This window comes from Thalassophryne amazonica, chromosome 22 (genome assembly GCF_902500255.1).
Source record: "Thalassophryne amazonica chromosome 22, fThaAma1.1, whole genome shotgun sequence".
Taxonomy (NCBI): Eukaryota; Metazoa; Chordata; class Actinopteri; order Batrachoidiformes; family Batrachoididae; genus Thalassophryne; species Thalassophryne amazonica.
In genome coordinates, this window is record NC_047124.1 from 13,264,014 (window position 1) to 13,289,947 (window position 25,934).

The following is a 25,934-nucleotide window of genomic DNA, read 5'->3' on the forward strand; positions in this document are numbered from 1 at the left end:
ACTTATTTTCCCTTTCGTATGGCTAGCATACTGGTATAGTATGTTACTATGCTTTCTGTCCTTTTAAATTCATTTCATTAGGAAACGGAGCGGGGCATGGCCTCAACTTGATGTAAATTCTGGGTCTTTTAGTGAAGCTTAGGGCTAGTGGCTGGCGCTGACCTTAGCATTTCTTCTGTTTTTGTTGTTGCTTAATGCTGACAAATTATATTGTATTAGTTGTCTTTCTGAGGCCTGATTCTGTTTTTCTCTCTGTTTGAGGTGTGGCTCCATCTAGAGATGGGAGTGGTGTCTACTTCTACAATTCTCCCATCCTGTGCACCAGCAAAATTTCCTGTATATTCATTTTGTAAATTTTTTGTCAACTGTGTCTGTAGCATGGCCCAAGCAGAGGGTCACCCCTTTGAGTCTGGTCTGCTTGAGGTTTCTTCCTCAAATCATCAGAGTGAGTTTTTCCTTACCACTGTTGCCTGTGTGCTTGCTCTGGGGGTTGGTAAGGTTAGACCTTACTTGTGTGAAGCGCCTTTACTGAGGGGTGATCCTCTGCTTGGGCCATGCTACCGACACAATTTACAAAACAATTCCAAAAACTGAAATGAGTTCCTTGAGTTAGGGTAGCATAATCGACGGAAATGTGGACTACGAACCTTTTGAAAAGCCACTCATAATGAACCATCTCTTCCAAACGATGCAAATATCATGGCGATGCTCACAATACATCATCTAATCCATATGAGGTACCAACAGCGTAAATATGAACTTTCAATCATTCAGCACTGTTGAGATATAGTGGTTCCCACATGCTCAGGTTCCCCTCATGTTCTCCACATGAGGCACCAATAGTGAAAATCTGAAGCATTTATGATGCAGATCTAGTGAGATACCCAGTGTCCAAACGTGTGCAAAGAACTCCCCCTACAAAATGAACCAGCTTACATATGGACTTCCGTAGGGCTACCTACGTATGTTTTTAAGCGTAGCTCTCATATGTTAAACTGAGCCTGTTTAAAAGTGTCATTAAATGTGTGTCCCCAGGTATAATGAGGTATAAAGTAAATACTGTAAATATAAAGGCTTGCCAGCAAACAATGTGCCAGATGACTTCACCCTGCAGCGTCACTAACCCATATGTCAACCCCCAGTAATGACTCCCTCCAGGTTAGCAGGAAAGAAAGGTTATAAACTCACTTAGTGGCTTCACCCAAACCTCCCCGCGAACTGCTGCGGCACATCTCAACAATTAGGACCCAGTTGATGTCTTGTGCACTTTATCCTGAAACACTGATAAATACATGTGCTTGTTCAATCAATACCAATTTACAAATGAAAAATTAGAGGTCACATGCAGTTGTGGTCGGACGTTTACATGCACTTATCATGGGCGCGATTGGCACGGTAATTTGGGAGCTTTTAATGATGTCTTTGAACTACTCATTTGCCAGGGTGGAATGATTGCACAGCATACGTACATTAGTTAAGTTTAGTTTAGTTTGTTTAGTTAAATCCTTTAATAAGCGGTGATGAAGGTTCTTTGGTGTCTTTTACTGCCGAGGACTATTATCTCCTTGTTAGTGATCGTGATTGACAACAAATGGTAGTTTCTCCTTACCAGCATAAAAAGGATGTGTTTGACAGCACTCCCTGGACTGACAATACTCAGAACAATGGGAAAGTCCAAAGAACACAGTAAGGATCTAAGAAGGAGAATTGTAGATTTTACACAAGTTGGGAATCTGCTAAAGAAAAAATCAGACGTCTATAAAAAAGACAAAAGTTACCATGACATTTATGGCCATGATGAGTATAAGTACACTTACCACAAGCGAAGGTAAGCAACTCCTTGTTGCCAAAGAAGTGAAAACATGAAGGACAACCTCACCACTAGATGGCAGCAAATGATACACACTGTAGCTTTAACAGACAGATCCACAATCCAAATGACAGGAGCAGAAACACATCAAAACCATTTCACCGTAAACTGCCACATGACCTGATGGATGGTTTTGGCCCTTTTTCTTTCGAATGACAAAAGTCATCATTTAAGCTGATCAATCTGCTCAGGTCACATATTTGAGCGTCTCATTTGTCATTTTTACAGCAGACGAGAACGGTCATTTTCTTGGTCCCATCTCGCCCCGACAAATCTGCTCGCTGCCATATGTTGGATTTACACTGCAAGCGCGTGCTGCCAGGGTAGATTAACTGGAAGGACTTCTTTTCAGTCCAAGATGAAAAGACAACATTTTCTATGACTGAAATCCTATTGAAAGCTTCAAGGACAAATCTTTGTGCTGGCAGAGGAATCAGAAAACCTTCAACAAAAGGTGAACCATTCAAAATATTAACTTGAGAGCACGACACAGCTTCAGCTGGATTCCAGCATGGAGCCTTTGTGAAAACCTGGCAGATTTCTAGTGAAGAGAAATTAATTTGGACACATTGTATTTGATGTTTTGTGAAGTGCCGTCTGTAAATTATACATGCTAAAGTTAACAGTTAGTCTCCACAATGCACCATAATGACAGGTGACATTGCCTCACAATGCATTTTGCATGGGGAACCCGGATCTCCCTAAATAATTGGACACAAAGTCATTCCAGCATTACTTAAGGATCCTCCAAAGAGATCCAGCTGTTGCCTTAGGTCACTGGTAGTGTCCAAGACTCACAACTAGCGATAGACTGATAATTGGTTGGGCCGATAACTGGCATTGGTCGATAATCCCTTTGGGTGCTCTGCAGGGACAGACCGATAATCAGCTGGGCTGATAATCAGCTGTGACCGATAATCGGCTGTGACCAATAATCGGCTGGGCTGATAATCGGCTTTCACCAATAATCGGCCGATGCCAATATCGGCCGTGACCGATAATCGGCCGTGACCGATAATCGGCTGGGCTGATAATCGGCTGTCACCAATAATCAGCTGATGCCAATAATCGACCGTGACCGATAATCAGCTGGGCTGATAATCGGCTGGGCCGATAATCGTCCAGGGCCAATAATCGGCCGTGACCAATAATTGGCCAATGCCAGTAATTGGCATGGCTGATACTCAGCCAATAAGCGGCTGAGCCAATTATTGTTCTATCCCTACTCAAAACCATACAGTAATACAGGAAATAGCAAAACTCTAAAAAGTTAAAACCCTGGGCTTTTGCTCTCCTGTAGAGGTATCAGCTTTATATCTTTTATATAGTTTTATATCACTTTTTATCCCTGAATAATTCTGTCCGGTGACCTCAAGGCTCCATAACCGCTTCCTTGGCATCTTTTTTTTTATGTCCGAGAGTCACGAATGTCACTGCTGAGACACAGAGTCCTCAAAGTCATTGATGGATTTTAGTCTTGAGCCAGAAAAATCACAAACCCAAACACTGACACCCAGACTTAGTTTTAGATTTGTTGAAATAAGAAGAATAAACCCGAAGCCTTTTGGTGCAGGTGCTTATCTCCAGATTCCATAGCGTGAAGCGGATGAGAGTCTAATGACTTACCCTGGATTTGATGCCAGCCCAACACAGCTTACTTCCCTGGTGAGCTGAGACAATGCTCTGTCCAAGGAGTGGGATTCGAACCCAGGTCTACATATTGGCAGGCTAGCTTTTTATCCACAGAGTTACCTGCTGCTTGCCTAATGATAAACTGAATATTTAGGATGTGTCAGGGTTGGGGTGAGATATGGGTAATGCCATATTTCAGTGACTGATCTGGCGCCAATGGAATCGCTGACTTAGTTATTCTACATGGACTCTAATCATCTCGTCCTGGTTGACTTTTCAACCATTCCGTCCTTGTAAATACTGGAATATATATGATCACTGCAACATTTCTGGCAGTGCATCTTCTGACAATCTTATATTACACTTTTGTTTTGTTAGGTCATAGCAGATGGTCACCCCACCAATTCTGCTCTGCTTAAAGTTTCTTCCTGTAAACCCCCTACCTAAAAAAAAAATGCTGAGGGATTTTTTCTTTACCACTGGCACCAGTCCGCTTGCCCATGGGGTGGGTAAGGTCTTGACCTTTCTCATGTATAGCACTTAGTTAGAACTTACGAATGGCTCATGTTGATGTATGATTTGATGTTGTATAAAAAAAATTGAATTGACATGAATTGGACATTCCAACAGGATCAGCGGGGAAATATGAAATAGATCCTGGTTCAGAGCATTTGGCTCGACTCATATTCAGAGCAGTCAAGCTGTTTTCATAAATAAATACAGAATTGACTGCGGGTTCTCCAACCACTGCATGATTTGACTGTGCTTTGAGAAAACAAAACATGTGTCATTCACCTTCATTCATTTTCCATTTACGCCCCAAATCTGGAGCAATCTTTGTATGTGGTTTTTAAAATCCTTTGAGTGCAGTCATCAGTGCGCACAAAGGCGATGCTTTTCAGATGCCACCATTTTAGCACTGCGATTCACCTCTGTGCCTGTTGCCAAGCAACTCCTGACACTTTTGGGATTGTGGACTGAATGCAGGAGCTGCCGTGATATTTCCACATACTTTTGCACCGTGCACATCTCACGTCATCCAGCCAGGCTTAAATGCATCTTTAGAAAGAAACTTTCTCACCAGAAACGATTTTACATGAATGGATGATGATTGATGCTTGCTGTGTGGTGAAATTCATCAGCAGAGATGGTACAGAGTTATGATGAGTTTGTTGGGGGGGAAATCAGCCCATCAAAAACATTTGATTACCCATAATCCTTGTTTTTGCACTGGCCTAAAATGACAGCAATGCTGGCTAAAACAGATAGATGGCTTCTTTTAAGTGATTGGGATGGGATTGGTGGTCTGCATGGGTGTAGGGTTGCTAGTTGGGACCCACGGTGGTTTTGTGGCACCCTGACCACGCCATTTCCCGCAAACTTCCTTGTGGTTTTGTGTTTGGTAAAGATTATTACAGATGTACTGGTATGACACCCGAAACCATTAAACTAAACAATTCAACACTTTTACCTTACTTATGTTGCTATCATAGGTGGAATGGTGGCTTAGTGGTTAGCACTGTTACCTCACAGCAAGAAGGTCCTGCACTGTAAAACCCAATGAGTTAGTTGAACTCAACCATTTGACAAAACTGATTGCCTTCAACCATTTGAGTTTGCCAATTTAAATGAAATAATTTTCAAAAATTTAATCGTTAAAGTTTTAGTATCGGAACGATTTATAGTTAATTAAACTTTCGTAAATCTAGCTTATGTTTTTCAATAAAAAAGTGACAAATAAATTTCTGCCTAAAAAAATTGCATTGTAGTTTGGATTAAATTTTTGGATGCATTCTTTGGTTTACTTGTTGACAATAATCTGCTTTCTAATATATATATATATATATATATATATATATATATATATATATATATATATATATATATAAATAAAAGGATTACAACTGAATGAAAAATGCTAAATGGCAGCCCATGAACAGAAATTGCAGTTTTTCATAATGGTATCAACTCAGTTAAAATGAGTGAATGGAATACACTGGAAATACATCACCAACACTTAAATGCTTAAATGCTAAAGGACCTGAGTTGCTATGACAACAATTCATTATTGAGTTAGTTTAATTAATGGAAATGAGTAACTATAACTTTTTTCAAAGTTTGAGTTACATTAACTTAATTATTGTATTAAAATGGAGTGTTTGGTTTAACAGTGTGGGATTGCATGACTGAGTTTGTCTGTCTATATGTGGCCTTGCGATAGACTGGCGTCCTGTCGAGGGTGTAGCCCACCTCTCACCCTGTGACTGATGGGATATGCTCCAACACCCCCATGACTCTTAATTGGAGTAAGCAGGTATAGAAAATGAATAAATAAATGAATGTTGCTATCATGGAAAAAAACAAATCCTGGAAAGTCTGTTTCTACAACTGAAACATAATTTACTAAAAAGCCAAAATCACTTCACTATTTAAGGTAAAACAAGTGTATACTTTCTTTGACATGTCAATAATTTGGTTGATTGAAGGTGGCGATCCTGTTGGAATTCGCTCCGTTACAAGACAGAACAACGGGTCATGATCGACAAATGTCGCCACCTAATGAAAGGACAGGTGATAGTCTTTAGTTATGCAGCAACCTGGAGGTCACTGGTGCTTAATTACATCAGGATTAATAAAAACAATCATTTTAACGAATACTGATTATGGGTGAAAATAAGAAAAACGTAGTAATTGCCTTGCCTAATCTGTCAACTGGAGGGCCAACCATTCATAAATCAGATGATAAAATAAGGGCTAAAATAAATCCCAATAAGGAAAGTATGGTACCTTTTTATTTGGGTTAAGGTGATAACATGAACCTATTGGACATACATAATAGTTGCCAGGGGAAATTAGCAATGGATGGAGTACAAAATGGGTATGTGTAGTACATCACCCGTATGTTTTCTGAAGAGCAGTTTAGAAGCTCAAATAGGGCGGCTTCAAATGCCACCATCTTGGCGATGCCACACGTCACCTAACTCTTAGCCATCCCATAAATGGGTAAATAGGCGAAGCATGAATGGTGTGACCTGAACACACCACCCATCTTGCAGTTATCAAAACAAGCAAATCTAAGGTTAACAGGCTAATTTTGGTTTGGTGTTGTACGACTGGCATATTGGCTCAGTAATCATTGCACCATAAGTGAAGCTATTGGCACCAAGGTACTTGCTTATAAGTGTTAATCTAGTACTTATATACTAATTAAATGATGCAAAAATAGCAGCCACCACAAGCGCCTGGCAGTCAAAGCCTGCACAGTTGTCATACAAGTGGTAACTAGCTACAGAGACCAAAAGTGATTTTTTTTTTCAATTAGGCTGTAAACATGTTTATTTCTGCTGTAATGTTGGACATTTTAACTTGGGCTTCTATGGGGAGTGACTCGCTTTTAGAACCAGCCTCAAGTGGCCATTCAAGGAACTACATATTTTGGCACTTTGCTGCTTGAGAGATGCCCACATACATTTATTATCCATTTAGATGAAGGGTTGACTGATTGGTTTGCTGTGGTTGGGCTGTTTGGTTGGGTAGAATGAAATCAACTGTAGCCTCAGCTTGATGAAGTGTGAGGAAATAAGTTCTTCGGTACCCTATAATCTGGCTGTAAATGATAGATCAAGATGAACAAACACCACGGACTACATGGTCCAGTCAACAACTTAATACCTTTGAAGACAGGTGTTTCAGCAACAGGAACCTAATTGCTTGAGATGAATTCTGGTGATGAAATGGTGATTTGCATTTGACAAGGAGAAACGCTACAAAAACAGGTGACGAGGAACAAGGGATGAAATACAAACGGTCTGCTCGACAGTAGAAGACCAAATGAGCTGTGAAGCATTATTAACCATGTGAACATTCACAAGCTCACTTCTGAAACTAAATCTGACTGAGCATCCTACTGAGGGCAGACCTATGTTACGGATGGTGGGACGAATGTTGCTGGCACAAAGGGGGCGGGGGGGGGGGGGGCGATGAGTAGGGAGGTTGATAAAATGGACAGAGTGCTTATTCTTTGGCAATATCATGCTTTAAAGCACTTGATTTGGAGCTGCCTAACGACCCATGTCGGCACACCAGAGTGGATGGAGGAGAATTAAATTCAGTTGGCTACACTTGACAGAAATCGAGATTAGCACTATTTAACTCAAAGCCACTGAGCAGCAAATCTGTGTATGTAGGACATGATAGAGGTTACTACCATATAACTGGGTGGAACCATGAAGAACTACATTTTATTTTTGTGCATTGAAGTTTGTAGTAGATGGGGCGGGGGGGGGGGGGGGGGGTTGACTGTACTTTCTATGCTGTTGAAACCAAACACTATAGTTTACAAGTTCAAGAACTTGAATTTATATCATATCTTTAATTACACTACTGGGGTTTGAAATGAAAATGTTTCTAAAGTAACCTTTTGTGCAAAGAAATTTGCATAAATTTGTAACCTAACGATTGTTTTCCGAATATCCAAAGTCAGAAGATTAAGAAATCCTTTGCAACTATTTCCTGAAAGAAAAGATTTTTACTAAACAGTCATTTATTATTATTATTATTATGGAACCATTGAACGAATGAAAAAAAGAAACATTCATTATTTGTTTTATATTACGCCTAAATTTTTTAATTTATATTCTATTAATTTATAAACAACAGAAAAGGAACTTAGATTTTGCTGTGAGTCACTGGTCCTTTGATGTCAAAAGATTCCAAATACTCCAACACAGATTTTAAATAGCAGTCCAGTACGATCCAAAATTGTTTTCAGCCAACTTGCAAAAACAGCCAGATAGTTCAAAAACAATCCTGACGATGCAGTCCATAACTGATGTCATGCACTGACTTCTTCGTGTACTACTTTGGTTTTTTCTCAGTCCAGCGAAAATTTGTGACAGAAATTTGTCGAGTTCTTCATCCTATAGCAGTTCTTCTTTAACTAGATATGTCCAGACAAATATTGGAAATGCTTCCAGAAGTCTTACAGCGTACTGGATTTGTTTTTCTTTTGTGTTAGTAGATTAAGTCTTCTGTCTCTGTTTTTATTATATTTTTTATCTTCTAGTGTTTTATGTTATCTGATATTTTCTTTTTGTTTGTATATGTTTTTAATCTACTGTATTTTAACTTTATTTTACTTTTTATAATTTATCTGTTGTGCAGCACTTTGGTAACCTTGTTTCTTAAAATGTGCTATACAAGTAAAGGTGGACTGGATTGGCTCGCATTAAGCAGCAACCGTCAATAAACTGCTAACGTGCCGTCGCCTCTTGTGTGCGCGCGCCGTGGTGGCAGTGTGCAATGGTACAAATCGTATAGAACAAAATTTTCACGCTGAATGGAACCAAAATTGCACGCTAAATGGAGAACAGTGGCAAATAGGACGAACAATGAATATCACGTGACAAACAAACCACCAATCAAATGACAAGGATCTATTCAGTTATATAAAGCAAACGACATCTGGCTCGTAATAATAAGGTAAATCAGATCATCTCCAACTGCACAGAGGTTAAACGCACGGTTTCATTTGGAGCATCAAAGATTACTGTCAATGGACAAGCATGTAAAGGAACGCCCAATATACCAGATAATACGGTGAAGTAGCTCGACCAAAATGTGTGTAGTTTTGGCTCAAATTACACTGACTGTTAGAGTATCTGTCACATTTTCACAAAACACCATTTTGTGAAACATTTATCACGTGTGTACCGATACCCCACGGCATCCTCTGGTGAACTGAAGTCTTTTTGCACAAGGACGTCACTTTTCAGCGTGGTTTCATACTTCACCATCTAAGGGCCCTGTCCCACTGGGGAGAGGATCAATTGCGCATGAATTGAGTATACAAATTACGGGCGTTCGTTGTCCTCCGCAACAAAAATGGCCAAAAATGACAAATGTCCCAGTATGAATTACAGATATATTAATAATATATAGCAAATATATGATGAACAATCACGGTTATATAACGCATGTAGTGAGGAAACGGATCTGACGCATTGCGATTATCACGACAATATTACGGGTATATTATGAATGCATCGCGCACGTGTTGAGCGTGCACGGCATCTGCATTGCGGTCATAAAATAAATGCACTCGGGCCGTCGGCATCACTATTCACACCAACAATACAGCCTCTGGAGCAATTACTCGACTTGGTCAAGTGGATCACAGTTAATGTTTATGCTGTCATGCGAGGGTTAACTGTTCATGAGTTTGGGGAGTGGGAGGGGGGAAGCCGCTCAGGGTGTGAGACGGTGTTTTATTTATTTATTTATTTTTTTGAGAGTGTCACAGAAAACAGACTTCAGCGTGAGTTGTGGCTAAACAGCAACTCTTCCTTTGTTGGTGTTAAATAAAAGTCCTGGAGGAGACCCGATTGCAGCATTTACCCGATAGACCCGATTTGTGGATTTACACAGCCGGACCAGCAATGACTGGCAGGTATGTCACTTTCTGCCACATATAGTACGTGTTTGCTATGCATTCACAGATTGTCCACAAATCAGCTGCAAAGCAGATGTAAAAAAAAAAACAAAACGCTTTATTCGTGGCCAATTTGTGTGCATTCGCTACAACATATTTTAGTTTGTGATGTGGACATGATGGGCACGATATATATCTGTTTTACACACTGTCCCAGTCCGCTGCCAAGCCGCAAATCCCTGTCAGTTGTGGATATCAGCGGTTAACGGCAGATATAAAGTGCATAGAATGAGTATGTATTGTGTATGAATTGAGTATGTAGGGAGTATGTAAGGCGGATGTTATCCGCATCCAGATTTTTGACCAGCTCAAAAATCCTGGCTGCGGACATGCGTGCCTCTGCGGATGATCAAGGGCGTGTTCGGATGACAGCCAACTCATACAAGCATGTTACATGGATATTGCGGATGTTTGGCGAATATGGGCCAATTTTGTGCGCAATCCATACGCAAATCCTTCTAAACGCCAGTGGGACAGGGCCCTAACCTGGAGATAAGGTGGCTCAGGCAAAATGGACAGAGATCGAAAACTGGTGCCTCCATCAAGTATTCAATGCAGACGATTTGCCTGTTAGCAAATTTAGTCAAAAATGCTTGAGTGACGCGTCTCCATGAAACTGTGAAATAACCAATTTGTTAATTTCTTTAATTTTTGGTCCTGGGATTATTGATTTTTGTTCTTCATTTCTTTGATCATTGTGAGATGTTGCGTCTCCAGTCCATGGTGGAGGGACAGGCAGTACGTGCTCTGCTGGCTGCTCACGTCGAGTTAAATTTGTGGTACATGATAAGAACAGCAAAGCAAGGTTCCTTCCAGGCTTTGAGCTCTTGTTTACTCTGTTCCTAACGACGCCGGCGGTTTTGCTTTGTTTTCCAGCAGATAATAAAGTCCCAGAAGAACAGAAGCTTTTTCAGAAAATGAGACGCTGGGTGAAAATGATGCGTGTATTCATTTTTCTTTGCTGGGAAACACAACCCCCTCTCCTGAAGGCCTCTAATAACGGCTAAAAAGCAGTGGAAGCGGAGGAAGAGTCACTGTGTATACATCACATCAGATAATGACTAAACTGCATCGTGTCCCTCACTGCGCTCTGTTCCTCACCACCAATAACAGACAGCTAAAAGACTGCTAAATTGCCCAGTGATTGCTTTTTGCTCCTCTGTCTTCTTCCATAAACGGAGTGGTAGTGTTCGGTGTTGCACAGTTCTTCCTTCCAGCTCAGAATCCTTACGGTTTTTCATGCTTGCTTTAGCTTGAGAGCAGGTACCTCAGCAGGACAGGTGTTGGGCTACCAATGGTAGTATAATCAGAGTATAAGTCACAGTTTGTTTTTGTTTTTTTAAATAATTTGGGAGGTCCTTCGACTTATACGAGGTCTATTAGACAATAAACCGACCCTTTTTTTTTTTTTAACTATATGGATTTGAATGACGTGCGATTACACCAATCATGCTTGAACCCTCGTACGCATGTGTGAGTTTTTTCACGCGTGTCGGTGACGTCATTTCCCTGTGGGCAGGCCTTGAGTGAGATGTGGTCCAGCCCTCTCGGCTGAATTCCTTTGTTTCAGACGCTGCTCCAGACAGCGCGCGTTGCTTTGTCAACATTTTTTCTGGACCTGTGAGGAATATCCAAGTGGACACTATTCGAGAAATTAAGCTGGTTTTCGGTGAAAAGTTTAACGGCCGATGAGAGATTATGGGGTGTTTCTGTCGGTGTAAGGACTTCCCACGGAGCGGGACGCCGTGCAGCGCTTCCAGGCACCGTCGTCGGCCTGTTTCGAGCTGAAAACATCCTAATTTAAGGCTTAATTCACCCAGGACATCGTGAGAGAACAGAGAAGATTCAGAAGAGGCCGGCATGAGGACTTTATGCGGACATTCCACTGTTTAAGGACATTTTTTAATGAAAGACGTGCGCGCAAATCTGTGTGCGCCGTGACAGGAAAAACACCTCCGTGTTGAAACCATTTGTAAAATTCAGGCGGCTTTTGATGGCTTTCAACAAGGTGAGTAACTGAGAAATTGTTTAACAGCTGGGCATGTTCCAACTTGCCCGTTAAGGTTTCCAAAGGAGGTGTTTTCCTGTCGCGACCCCCCCGCGGTCGGGTCCGGCCCCGACATGCGACTCTGCCCGCACGTTCTTTCATTACAAAATGTCCGTTAACAATGGAATGTCCGAATAAAACTCCTCATGCCGACTTCTTCTGAAAGTTCTCTGTTCTCTGACGACTTACTGCGTCAACAGAGCCTGAAATGTGGAAGTTTTCAACTTGAACGGCGAGACGCTGCGCCTCGAAGCGCAGATCGCCGTCAGGCGCCGTGGACCGTCCTTAAGCGACACTACCAGACCAAAATCTCTCATCAGCCATTAAAAGTTTTACCAAAAACCAGCTGAATTTATCGAATGGTGTCCACTCAGTTGTGCCTTACAGTTTTTGAAAAAAATTTTATCAAACAAAGCAGCAGTCTCTGAGCCATTCCTAAACAATGAAAAAAACGACGAGAGGGTGGGCCACTCCTCACTCAAAGACTGCCCACAGGCGAATGACGTAACCGACAGGCGTGAAAAACTCTCGCATGCCCACAAGGTTCAAGCATGTCTGATGTAATCACACGTGATTCAAATCCATAGGTTTTTGAAAAAAATAATAAGGTCGGATACTTTTCTAATAGACCTCGTATACCTCAGTGGGACTTACGGTATATACCACAAAAGAACACATTAACTATTAATTTTCTACATTAATTTGTCCATATTGCTTATTTTGTAATTTAATGGCCCTTATGTTACACACCACAAGATGAGGACTTCCTGCCCTAAATCCACTGTTACAGCAGGTCATGCCCATCTGATGATTTTCTTCTGTCCAAATTGTGTCAAGTAACATCCAATATGTATGTTGTCCAAGCATGTTTATTTGTTCATCTTTCTTATTTTTGGAATTTAAAAGTGTAAATTACTGTATCACTTGTGCTACACTGTGTTCCTGTCTGTTGTTAAATTCGCACCAAGGGAAACCCTATGTTACAAAGTACATAAGTTCCACATAGAGAATAACAGTGCGACATATTCAAGAAATACAGTAGACCCGACATCAATTGCTGGTCACGCTACCTGTATGTGTCCTTGGACAAGACATTTCATCTGCATCCATTCATCTGTAAATTGGTACCGGTCATAGCTGGGGAAGAAGTCTGCATAAATAAAATGGTAAACGGACTGCATTTCTATGGGATTTGAACTGAGGATCCTCTGGTCTTGAGCCCAATGCTAGAGGTGATGTCTCTGGAGAGTTCCGGCGTGAGGCCGGAACTCTCATCTGCTTTACTGGATGGAATCTGGGGATAAGGACTGCCACCAATATGAGCCTGGGGTAGTTGGAGTCTCATGATGGTATTAAGTTGGGTTGTATTCATTAGGTAGGAAAGAGTAGAAATAAGTCCTATCCAGGTTCTGAGGTCCATTTGTGGCGGTGTTTATCCCCAGATAGCATAGCGTCAACGGAATGAGAGTCTATGGCTCCTCGTGGATAGTCTGCCAGTCCATCATCGATAACTTCCCAAGCCGAGGTCGGCACCCAATTACTGCTGAGCAGACTGAGACGATGCAGAGGAAATGTTTTGACCCTCTGTAAAAAAAACCCCAAGCCATTAATTTGATTCCCATTTAATAAAAAGACTGACCTTCTGCAGATCTCTGGCATTATTCATTCACGAACCAGTGAGGCACAGAGTAAGAAGTGGTTGAGTGAACAATGAATGAGTGAGTCATGAATGAGATATAGATGGACGTGATTCAAAGTGGGAGACATCCCAGGAGGGAAACCTGAAGGCCGAGGTTGCCTGGCTTGCTCACGTCGCAATGAATATAATGTCTGAAAGTGAGCCGACACGCCTACAGTTTTCTCCAAGTAATAGCGGTCAGTAGGCGGGGCGACTTACCAGGCAAGAGCGGAGCGTGCACATAACCCATAAATGTGATCATGTGACAATCCAAAATCCACGCCTTGCAAGTGAAGGAAACAAATGGCATTCAGTTCCTGTTCTCCATTATGACAGGAATTGTTATACAATGTGTACAAAACAAAACGAAAATCACAACAGATTAACTCAATAATTATGTGCTGCCAAGTCTCTTGAAGTGTAGCCGCAGCTTTAGACAGCAGCTGGTGGAGTGAGTCCTTGACCATGTTTTTGCCTGAGCCTGTTAACCTGCTTCTCTGTGCCTGAACCCTGCTTGTTTTTGACTACGTTTTTGCCTCCTGATACACCTGTTTGCTCGTGCTGGAACTCTGCTTGTCACTGACCACGCCGCCGCCTCAACACTGTCTGTACTGCCGCCTGCCTGCTTGTGACCCTGTGTATCGACCTGAGCCTGTTTTTTGGATAAAGCCTTTTCTTAACCCACATCTGAGTCATGCATTTGTGTCCATCCGCCCGCTGTGCCTCGCCACCTCAGTCCCTGACAGTACGAACTAGCCATAACCTGGACACAGCTGACTCAGAGCCCCCATGCCGGTGAGCAGTTACTCACCTGATGTCACAGCTGAAGACCTTGTCCTCATCAAGGACATTTTTTCAGAAATCGACTTCTGTTTTGACTGTTTTCGCACCTGCTTCACACCCAAGAAGAGGTTTGATTATCTGAATCAAGCCCTGGACCTTGTAGAGGCTAACACCTGGCTGTATAATATTTTCCAGCCTTAGAAGATCTGGACGAATTATTCACTGCGGAAAGTCTCCCAGCCTGGATCAAACACCCTGAGCTGCACCTGCCACCCAGCCCCACGCTTCTGACAGTGAATCAGAGTGGAGCGACATGGAAGATGATGCCATGTGAAACGAGGGCCGTGCTCTCCAAGATACAGCCACAGCATTTTTCAAAATCCAAGATTTATTTCAGGTCGGCAGAGCAAAAAACGATTTTTTCAGCGCTGGATCAGATTCTGCAAGCTCAGCCTGATTTGACAACTTCCTATCCAGACCTGGCTCGAATAAAGATGGTTTAAGCAGGGTCGAGTCCCCCCTTACATGAGGACCCCATGTACTTCCTGTTTGAATCTGATCTGTATGATGCCTGTTCTGACGCACCTCCTTCAATCACCCTGTCTGACGCTGCAGTCTCGTTCCCGCGGTATCCCACAGCGGCACAGTGTCACCCCTCAGAGCTGTCAATGTCATGCCAGTCACCTGTACCAGCTCCAAGGTGCCTCTCAGCACAACCTGTGGCCATGCCGCGATCACCACCGGTCCCCATGCCTCGTAAATACAAAGCGCCTCTGCCCGACCCTCAGCCTCCGCCGCCATGCCGTCTACGGAAGCCGGAGCTCACTTGTTGCCTGAACTCTCTGACACATTCACACCTCTGTGGCCATCGGACCCACTCACACCTCCCGAATCGCTATCAGAGCCATCAGGAAAAGCACATCACTCCAGCTCCTCACTGCTTGTGCGCCTGCAAGCTTCGCGGCAAGCGCTTCACCACAGCGTCCAGCTCCCTTGGAATCAGCAATCACAGCTCCACCGGCCGAATCACCTGAGCTCAGGGATCAGTCAGCAGAGCACACCATCTGATTCCTCTCTGGCACCTGCAGTGACATCAGTGCTCACGCCACCGGAACAAGTGGAGCAGCTCACATCCATGGCTCCTCCAGAAGAAGAGATCTTGTCACCGCAGCTCAGCACTGCACACACACCATCGGATCCTCTTGGCACCAGCAGTGATGTCATCCCGCTCTCCTCTCTGCAACAAGTGGAGCGGCATGTCCTTCAGGCTTCCAAATCTCCTTTGGAGAGATGCTTAGCACCATCTCCTAAACTCACAGCTAGTCCTGGATCTCCCGAGGTTCCGGCCTGCATTCAATCAGCTGAGATTTCTCCAGAGACGACCATCAGACACGCAGCTCTCTGGACGGTTAGTGTGACATTATTTTGTATATTGATTATGTTTTTCTGGCTCCTCCCCCAGCTCTTGTGTTTTTGGAAAGACTGTTTCATGTCTCCTATTCCAGCCCAATTCTCCTTCTGTTTAAACGTAATGCCAATGTTCTGACGTCCATAGATCATTTAGTAAGTTATGAGATTGTCTTTTTCTGGGGTTTAGGTTTGGACAGTTTTGGTCCTCACTATTTTGTTTGGTTAGTTTCTTTCCCATGTCCAATTTAAAGGTCTCCATTTTGGATAGCTTCCTGGGCTTATTCATTTGCTTTATCTTTTTTGCCTTCTATTACAAAGTTTTTCCTCATTTAGTCCTTTTTCTGGTTTGATTGGTTCCTCAGTGTGGTTAATGACTTTTTGTCCTTTTGGATTAAGCAGTTTCGTTCTACGCGTGCATCTTCAGTTTGCCCCGCTCGCAGTCTATTTGGTTATTTTTTGTTGTTGACTGCCCCTGAGATTATTTTGGCTTTTTCATCTTTTGCTTTCCTTTTTTACAGGATTTAGTGTTATGTCTTTCCTTTTTTGTTTACCCTCTGGCGGTTCTCATAGCTCTGTGCTTAGACAGATGGTTAAATCATGTTCTCTTTGTTGGGTTTTCCATTTTTTGTATTCATTATTTAAGCAGTCATTTCATGGTAGCTCTGTTGGAATAATTACATTTCTTGGTTCCATTAGCATTTCACTTTGTTTTTTGTTGGTTCTATGTTTCAATTAAGCACATTTATTTCATACTACTGCAAAAGTTTCATGTCAAAGTCCTTTTTTTATCCTCTAAAGATACTCGTTGTTTTTTCAGGTTTTTGTTTTTTTGTATAAACCTGTTTGCTCCCCATACCTCCTTTGTAAGTTACGTAGCATGACTAGAACTCATGGCATTTCTTTTTGGGGACGTCCTCGTTCTGTTTGCTCAATGATTAGGTGGTATGGTGCCACTCTGTGGAATAATTTTTGCACGTGTCTTCGTTTGTTTCTTTATTGGCTTTTAGAATTTTGTGGATCTTGTGTTTTGGAATAACTTGGTTAGTGTTTTCTGTGTCATTCGTTAGCCCCTCTTCATTTCAATGGTTTACTTGTTTTGTACTCTTGTTTGCTCTCTTGTCCTGCCAGTTCCCTCATTTTTGGTGTCCTGGTTCGAAGCAGGTTCACTGTGCTCATGGCCCCGCTAAGTTTCTTAACTCCTCCGGCTTGGATTGGTCTCGTAAAGCCTTGAGTCATTCTACGACTGATACTAGTACCCTGGGTTGCCCCGCTCCGGTTCCCGTCTGTCCTCCCAGTAGGCCCCTTGACTCAATTTTTGGCTATTACCGACCACATGGTCGCCCCCCAGAATTTGCCGCCGCACCTGCCTGATACCCTGGCTGACCCCTGCATGCTCCTCCATTGCCCGTCTGTAAGTCCTTTTTTGTTACGCCGCCACTTGTGTCCTCTCCCCTAGGCTGTGGGTGGGTTCTGTGGGTCCCTGCTGGGTCTCTGGGGTCTCGTTTCCTCCTCCGATCCCCCCCTGCCCACCCGTAGTCGTCTGTGGTCTGTGGTTGCCTCTCTCTGGGTTGGGGGGTGTTTTGGTCAGCTGCTTTGGGTGGGGGGTACTGTCAGGTTTTAGCCCTGGACCTGCCCCGAATCTGGTTTTGTCCCCCAGTCTATCTGTTTCCCTCTTTGTCCTTCTGTCTGACCCTAATGTTTTCTGTTGTTCCACTTTGGTCTTGGTTTTATGATCTGTTACACTTCAGCCACGTTAAATTCTGTTATAGTTTAGTCTTCATCCTTTACTTTCTGGTTATTCAGTCACTGTCTTCAGCACATTTGTAAATCAGGATTTTCTGTACACTCCTGCCACATGTTGAGTTCTCATCTAGGTTAGGTCCAGCCTTTAATTTTGTTATTTTCCTGCCTTTGTTTATTCTGTTACATTTGTATTCTAGGTATCATTATTTCCTTATTGTTTAACATTTGTTCTGTCACTGTCATATTCCTCTTTTTCCTGCTTTTGTCTGACACGCCCACCTGTCACTCCACTCTCGTCTCACTCAGCCACGCCTTCTTTCCTGCACCTGCATATCATCACGCCCTGATTATCCTCTGCTTTTAAACCCCTTGTCTTCCACAGCTCACTGCTAGTTCATTGTGTGTTCTGCCTCGTTCCAAGCCACCTGTATCCTGTCATAGTCTGTGTTTTTGCCGTTCTCTCTGCTTGTCCTTGACCACGTTTTTGCCTGAGCCTGTTAACCTGCTTCTCTGTGCCTGAACCCTGCTTGTTTTTGGCTACGTTTTTGCCTTCTCTGATACATCTGTTTGCACGTGCTGGAACTCTGCTTGTCACTGGCCACGCTGCCGCCTCAACACTGTCTGTACTGCCGCCTGCCTGCTTGTGACCCTGTGTATCGACCTGACCCTGTTTTTTGGATAAAGCCTTTTCCTTAACCCACATCTGAGTCATGCATTTGTGTCCATCCGCCCGCTGTGCCTCACCACCTCAGTCCCTGACAACAGGTAACACACACTTTGAGGCAACTCTGTTGTGATTTGGCGCTATATAAATGAAAATAAATTGAAATTTCTAACCTTTGCCTCAAATTACAGTTTGACAATTGGTAGCTAAAGCTAACATTTGCCTGGCCTAACATTAACTAGGTTGTGTTAGTTAATAATCGTAGAATAACTATAGATACCACAGTGCGACTGTAGTATAATGTTTGCACAACTGTGCACAACATCACGAAAACCTTCTGATGTTACGGGTTCTGCAGTGATGTAAAGTATGTCAAAGTTTGTGAAGTAATTAAAGATATCGAAGATCAAACATCAGAATTCACCCATCGTTGAGACAAAACTATGGTACAATTACAGAATATCTCAGTTACTACGGAAAACCATCTTGGACTCAAGAGTTTTCAAGGCAAGGATTAAGATTCAAACCGTAATCTTAGACGGTTTTGTCTATTGTACATATACGAGGTCTCTTAGATAATAAACCGACCCTTTTATTTTTTTTTAACTATATGGATTTGAATGACATGCGATTACACCAATCATGCTTGAACCCTCGTGCGCATGCGTGAGTTTTTTCACGCGTCGGTGACGTCATTTCCCTGTGGGCAGGCCTTGAGTGAGATGTGGTCCAGCCCTCTCGGCTGAATTCCTTTGTTTCACACGCTGCTCGAGACGGCGCGCGTTGCTTTATCAAAAATTTTTCTGGACCTGTGAGGAATATCCGAGTGGACACTATTCGAGAAATTAAGATGGTTTTCTGTGAAAAGTTTAACGGCTGATGAGATTATGGGGTGTTTCTCTCGGTGTAAGGACTTCCCACGGAGCGGGACGTCCTGCAGCGCTTCCAGGCGCTGTCATCGGCCTGTTTCGAGCTGAAAACATCCTAATTTAAGGCTTAATTCACCCAGGACATCGTGAGAGAACAGAGAAGATTCAGAAGAGGCCGGCATGAGGAATTTATGCGGACATTCCACTGTTTAAGGACATTTTTTTTAATGAAAGACGTGTGCGCAAATTCGCTGAGTCGTTTCCGTGACGACTCGGCAAATCTGTGTGCGCCGCGACAGGAAAAACACCTCCGTGTTGAAAACCATTTGTAGAATTCAGGCGGCTTTTAATGGCTTTCAACAAGTGAGTAACTGAGAAATTGTTTAACAGCTTGGGCATGTTCCAACTTGCCCGTTAAGATTTCCAACGGAGGTGTTTTCCTGCCGCGACCCCCCGCGGTCGGGTCCAGCCCGACATGCGACTCTGCCCGCACGTTCTTTCATTACAAAATGACCATTAACAATGGAATGTCCGAATAAACTCCTCATGCTGACTTCTTCTGAAAGTTCTCTGACGACTTACTGCGTCAACAGAGCCTGAAATGTGGAAGTTTTCAACTTGAAACGGCGAGACGCTGCCACCTCGAAGCGCAGATCGCCGTCAGGCGCCGTGGATCGTCCTTAAAGCGACACTACCAGACCAAAATCTCTCATCAGCCGTTAAAATTTTTACCGAAAACCAGCTGAATTTATTGAATGGTGTCCACTCAGTTGTGCCTTACAGTTTTGAAACATTGCAACAGTCTCTGAGCCATTCCTAAACAATGAAAAAAATCGATGAGCGGGTGGACGACTCCTCACTCAAAGACTGCCCACAGGCGAATGACGTAACCGACAGGCGTGAAAAAACTCTCGCATGCCCACGAGGGTTCAAGCATGTCTGATGTAATCACACGTGATTCAAATCCATATGGTTTTTGAAAAAAAATAAGGTCGGATACTTTTCTAATAGACCTCGTACTTTAATGAAACACTGGCCTCGTTCGAGATCATTAAGGTGATGGTCTGATGTGAACTGCTTGTGGAGTATAAGACACTTCTGTAAAACTCGAAGAAATTCTATTTCTCATAGAATCAGTGACCTGACAACAATGGGCGATCTTGCAGCATTTGCCTTTTTCGTAGCAAATGACGGGAACGTAGCCAAATAGGGCAAAGTCCTGTTATCCTGGAGGTGGTTCCCAGTTGGTGCAATCTGACTTAATGCAGCAATGAAAAACGTTGGTTTAAATTTTGTGTTAAGCCCAGGATTCATCACGTTAACTCAGCCCAGTGTGACCAATGTCTGCTAATTCTAGCTGAACTATAATTATAACTATGCAGTCACCCTCCCTTTCACAGTAAATATTTGCTCCCTCTTTGTCAATGAGATGCTTTTATTGTGACACACGTTCAGAAAAATAGAAGTAATGGGCGTAAGCGTTATGCATTTTGCTTGTTGCCTGCAGGAACGAATCAGAAAACCTCACAGCAACAAATGGAATGACTTCTCGATGCTCTCTCTCAGACAAACATTCCACTCTCATGGTGATTGTTTCATTACAGTGGAAATGGGACAATAGGATTTCCTGGCGCCTATAGATCAGTTCCCCAACACACACATTTACACTCTTTTACGATCATGTCTGCTTGCCTCAAAATCTGTTTATGAAAATGCAAAATCTTAGAGATGGGCGGACGGTGATTACTGTTTGTTCTCGCCATTCGTCCTTTGTCAGCCCTTTTCATTTCACTTAAATTTACTCATGCATTGATTTCATTTGTGAATCTTGTGCGTTTGTTGTGTTATTAGGAGGCGCAGACTTGAATTGTGGGCCAGCAGAGCCATTAGTCCGCAGTGACTCAGAGGTTTAGTCGCTGCTTGAATCTTATTTCAAGCTGGAAGCTGTTTCTGACGCCGACAACACCTGCAAAAAAATGTTTAACAACAACACGGCTCCCGATAACATTTTTCTACCTCTCATTCCCAACAGATTTTTGTTTCCAGCATGTCTGTTTTTTTTATTTAGATAAAATGGTGCTGATGTTGCAGATGACAACATTTTGAAATTTATCCAAAGTGTTAAAGTGTTTGTAGGTCATCAAGCTCGGACTCTGAGCCGCACAGATTCTGTTCACTAAATCTGATGAGTCAGTGGATCCATTTTTGCACATGCCACTAAAAATGTCATAGCACCACACTCGCCACAGTTACATGATTTGTCTATGGTGGCCAAGAGAGGCCAAAATACTTCAAAATTTCATTAACACTAGCAAAATGCATAAAACCCACTATTGCACAAAATCAACACAAAAATAAACACAAACATACAAACAAACACAATTACAGCACATGCAACAATTTGACAATGTGTCTGCAAATTTATTGTTGACTTGTTTATGTAAGGCACCTTGAGATGGCTTTTGCTGTGATTTGGCACATTATAAGCTAATTAAATTAATTGTGTTGCATTGCAAAACTCCAAAACACAAGAGCGGCACACACAACAAGAGGATTCGCGCCGCAGGACTTTCACGCAAATAAAATAATAAAAATATGGTTACCTTAAGAATAAAATCATCAAAAGTAAAGACATAAAATGACAGATCATCAGGATGCACTGAGTGGCCTGCCAGTAAAAACCTGTGGGCAGAAACCACTCTTTGTGTGCTTAGTAGTTGTGCTGTAGCACATGTCTTTTGCATGTGTCATATGAATTTGCAGTTAACGTGTTCTTAAATATTTGTTTGCAAGCGTTTTCTCAATTTGCACGATATTTTCAGATGCCGCCACCTGCTGTAGAATTGGTGCAGGCATTATTTTTGTATTTAAGTGTTTTCTGCATTTTCTGGTGTTGTGCCTTCTGCTGGCCACCGTACATGTTGGCAACATCCAATAAAAAAAAAGCAAGTTTAATTAAATGAGTTTGAAGTTGACTGAAAAGAAGCAATTACGATTTAAAAAACAACCACACACACACGAGGAACTGCTTCCACTTCATTGGCATTTGGCTTCATTTAAATGACATCCATCTCAATTATTCATTGTTGTCTGGGAGGAAGTGGAATGTTTCTCTGCTGTAATTAACGCTGTTCTTTAACCCAGCAGCAGCCTCCAACCGCTATCGGGTACATTAGATTAGATTAATCCCTGAGACTGCTTCTGGCTGTAATCCAACAGATAATTCCGAGCAGTAAAAACTGATTTTGTGAATTACAGCTCCCACACCTTTAATTCTCTAAACACCCTTTTTATAACTAACTTAATGATATTTATCTCATGGCAGTAACAGATGCCGTAGGGAGAAGGTGTACAGTATTTTCAAAAAACATTCAGGTTACATTTGTTGAAACTGATCCGCTCACCGCTTTGTTACAGACCACAGAAAATCCAAAACTGAACAAAAAGGACACTTGGAAGAAAATCTCCCTGAAACAAATTACTTAGAATAATTATTGCTCAATCAATATTATTACTAAAACATGGTAGTGATCTTGAGCCGAATCAGGAATTTTCTTTGCAGTTTTCCTTTGATCTCTTTTCATATTTCATCTGTTTTCTCATACTTTTGTGACTAGAGCTAGACCCATATGGATTTTTTGGGGGGCTGACACTGATCCTGATATTAAGGAGTAAAAATAAATTCCTTTACCGATATAGCTGACTAATATATATATATATATATATATATAGATAGAAACGATGCCATCAGAGCGCCCCCTGTGGGAATGTGTTTTCATATCAGCAAAAATAACATTTATTTTCTTTACATTGAGATGAGTTTTTTTTTTTAATGTTCATACTCAGTCACTAGACTGATATGAATTTTTTGGGGAGCTGATACCGATACTGATATTAGGGAGTACAAAAATTGATGATACCGATATGTCTGCTGATATATATAAGTAGCATTGTAAACGATATCATCTGAATGCCCCCTGTGGGACAAACTATGTAATAACACCATTTCCTATATTTCATATTAGTAGAAATAGCAGTATATTTATAAAAGGCTCATCAGATGATACTAACAGCCAACTGATATACCGATTGGGGTCCACTTGTGACATTATAGGGATCTGCTGACATCCTGGTGGGAAGAATGCAGTGTGTTTTTCCACTAAAATGTAAAAACGCCAATAGAACAAGATTGTTACACAACTAGGTTTTGGATTTTCTACAGGAAATTACTGAGATAACATGTGGTTCCCACCATATGGTGGACCAGGAGCCTTTGGGTTATTCTGAGGTTCCTCAGTGGGGCCCCTGATGGTCAACATTTCCTCATCAACAAATTGATAAATGAATTGAAACAGTAACCAATCACAGATTCAAAACAACCCTCAGTCCATGTTGTGTAAAAAAAAAAAAAAAAAAAAACCTGATTGGTGTCTGAAATTGGGTATAAATGAAACTGACAATGGGAGCACCCTAAGAATCTGTTTCTCCATCATCCTACCTGCTACCTAAATGCTTTTGAAACATCACAGAAAGGACACACACACAGCATCTAACAAATTCATTAGAGCCTGTGGAGTCGATGAATCCGAGAGCAAACCGCCAATTTCAACAAATTTCATTAGTCTTCAGCTTTGACTTGGGTTGGACACGGATGCCGATCTGGATTAACGGTATGTGTGGGCGTAGACAGGAGCCCCCGTGAGAGCTGAATTACCTCTCAAAGGCCATGGTCTCCAAAAACGTCATAAATGAGAGCTGAAACTGTAACAAAGAAACAAACAACTAGGGGGCTGATTACTGTGAAACCCGATGGAGGTGGTGTTTTGGGTGCACAGGCCAAAACAGCATCCATTAGGTTTTTGCTGCAGATCAGGATCCAGAGGTGGAGCTGAGCCATTTTTACTGTCGCCGTTGGAGACGTACACTCTTATCATCATGGTCTCTACGCAACTATGGTATGTTTGCATGGACATTGTAAGTGGACTCCATTTCTATAGCACTTTTCCATCTGATGGAGATGCTCAAAAGTCTTTACAATGATGGCTCACATTCACTCACACTGTCATGCAAGATGTTCACCTGCACAAATTAACGATCTTACCCAAGAACCTTAGTGATTTTTCCAGCATGACTGAGATACTAACAGAGTCCTCTGATCAGAAGACCACCTCGCTAATTGAGAAAAGTGATTCTCAGTGTGGTCCGGCTCCCCCTAGTGGGCTACTTAAACACTGCAGGTGGTCGATGAGACATCATTACAAATAAATACAAACATCTCTGATTTTGAGGTTTTTTTTTAAATAAAGCATAAAATTATCTAAAAATATTTGAGTGTTTTAAAAATGTAATCAGAAATAATAATTAAAAAAAGCGTTGGGATTTAAATGATCTTTAAATCCCACCAGGCAATTTAAAAATCTATAGCCTTTTTTTCCTGCTTTGTAAAGCAGACTCACTAGACAGTTATTTTGCAAATATACATTTGATTTTAAACACGGGAAATCTTCTAATTCTGCAAGCAGCAACATTCATCAATCAACTTTTAAGGAAGATCTTGTAATTTATCACATTTTTAATCAGTAGCTTGGACAGTGTTTCCCCCCCCCCCCCCCCGCAGATCCGCCCCTGGGACCAGTAATATATGTTATAGTTAATCATGAGGAGCAAGAAGGCATCAAGTTTTGGACCCAGACGTTTCTTGGTGGTGCCAAAGCATGTCAGTGTTCAGACTTGCCTGCGGCGTCACCATGACTGCTGGTGAAAACTTGTCAACTTCTGCAAGATGACAAATCCTCCGTGCTAAATTTAACTTCTGCTCACAACGCCTGATGCACCGGTGTGTGTACACACACAGGCTTACCTTCCTGTACTGGCTCATTAAGACGCCGCCGGGCGCTCGCACCCTCTGATCTCCATGTAATGACACGGAGCGAGCTGAGCTGGATAAGAAGCTTCAGCTGATCAATGGGAATGTCTGATGTGAAATATTTCACACTGGCCCCTCTGCATCCTCATCAGCAGCGCTTTCTGGCTCAGCGTGCCGCATTTCACGCTTACAGCACGCTGAAGAAAACCTGTTTGACTTGGCTGTTAGAAACCGCCAATAACCCATGAGGCGGTTAAGTTTTCGCCGGCTAGTTTCTTTGCCTGTAATCATACTACTTGACAAACGTTCCTGTACTCTTCCCAGGTCCTTCGCTGATTTCCACCAAACGTGGTAGGCGGATGAAGGTCAATCCTGGAATTGCCATTAAAGTTTTTGTTTTGGCAAAGGTTAGAGTAATTGGAGTCAAATGCCAAAATTTGGATTTTTCTCACTAATCTATTATATGGAGGTGGGTTCTTGACTTGTCCAACAAGGTCAAATTTACCAAAGGTCAATCAGTGAGGTTAAGGTCATTGGGGTCAAAACTGAAAATGCAAGTTTTTCCTCTGATTTGCACCAAATTTGGCACACATGGAAGTGGGTTCTTGAATTGGCCAACAAGGTAAGGTCAATCAGTGAGGTCAAGGTCATTGGGGTCAAAGCTGAAAATTTAAGTTTTTCACTCCAATCTCCACCAAACCTGGCACACATATGGAGGTAGGGTCTTGAATTGCACATCAAGGTTAAATACCAAAAGTCAATCACTGGGGTCAAGGTCATTGGGGTCAAAACTGAATATTCAAGTTTTTCACTCCAGTTTGCACCAAACCTGGTACACATGTGGAGGTGACTCCTGGAATTGCACAGTAAGGTTAAATATAC